Below are 744 nucleotides of genomic sequence, written 5' to 3'. Positions count from 1 at the left end.
ATCGTCTCCTTAAGGAGCGACCACTCTCCTAGGACACCTAGCTCCCCTTGTTGCATGAGCTCAGCCTGGCCTGGCATGCTTTGGGACTGTTCAGCTGTGATGAGAGGGCCTCTGTCTCATGAGCTCCTCTAGGTTCCTTTTCTTTGCTGGCACTGGCTGGTGGAAAACATCATCTTTTCCTGGGAGTGCAGGTACTCTGCTTAAGATACTTGCCATTCATATCTTGTAAGGCTGTTTTCAGTAGTAGCTGCTCTGTGGTTAAGATTACAGGTGACTTTTGTTAAAAAAAATCCCTATCCTAGTCCTTGGTCTTGGAGCAGTAGCTCACACCTGGGGCTCAGGCAGGATTTCTCTCCAGAAGCAGCTTCTGACTTAGGGTGTGCTCATGAGGTCATCAGCTTTTTGTCATGAGGCTTTGCCATTGTGACAAGAAACAGAACCACAACTTCTGCGTGGTCCTGTGCACATGGGATTCTACAGAAGCCACGTGCTGGAAGCACCCTAGTGCCAGGGGAGTGTCCTCTTCCAGGGGGGTGGGGGGTTCATGTGTGCATTGTAGGTGGCTGAGAGGTTCCCCATGCATGGCCATGAGAGGCCAAGTGGGAGTGGCTGCCCTGCGTCTGCCCATAGGCCAGTGGTCATCTCTGCCAGAGTGCAGCTTGGACCTGGGACCCAGTGGGTGCAGAGTCCAGCTCAGAGGTCACCTCACTGGGGAGTGTCTGCACCTGGCAGGGCCTGGAGAAG

At 53.6% G+C, this 744-nt stretch overlaps 1 protein-coding gene across 1 annotated transcript in view; it reads left to right on the top strand.

The window, feature by feature from the left end:
• The window catches only part of ASPSCR1 (ASPSCR1, UBX domain containing tether for SLC2A4), a 67,792-nt gene that overhangs the window by 66,639 nt on the left and 409 nt on the right, over window positions 1-744 (top strand). The gene's annotated exons all lie outside the window — the stretch shown is intronic.

The sequence above is a fragment of the Gavialis gangeticus genome, unplaced genomic scaffold (assembly GCF_001723915.1).
Source record: "Gavialis gangeticus isolate Ggan-Ray unplaced genomic scaffold, GavGan_comp1, whole genome shotgun sequence".
Lineage (NCBI taxonomy): Eukaryota > Metazoa > Chordata > Crocodylia > Gavialidae > Gavialis > Gavialis gangeticus.
This window is presented reverse-complemented; position numbering and strand designations above follow the sequence as displayed.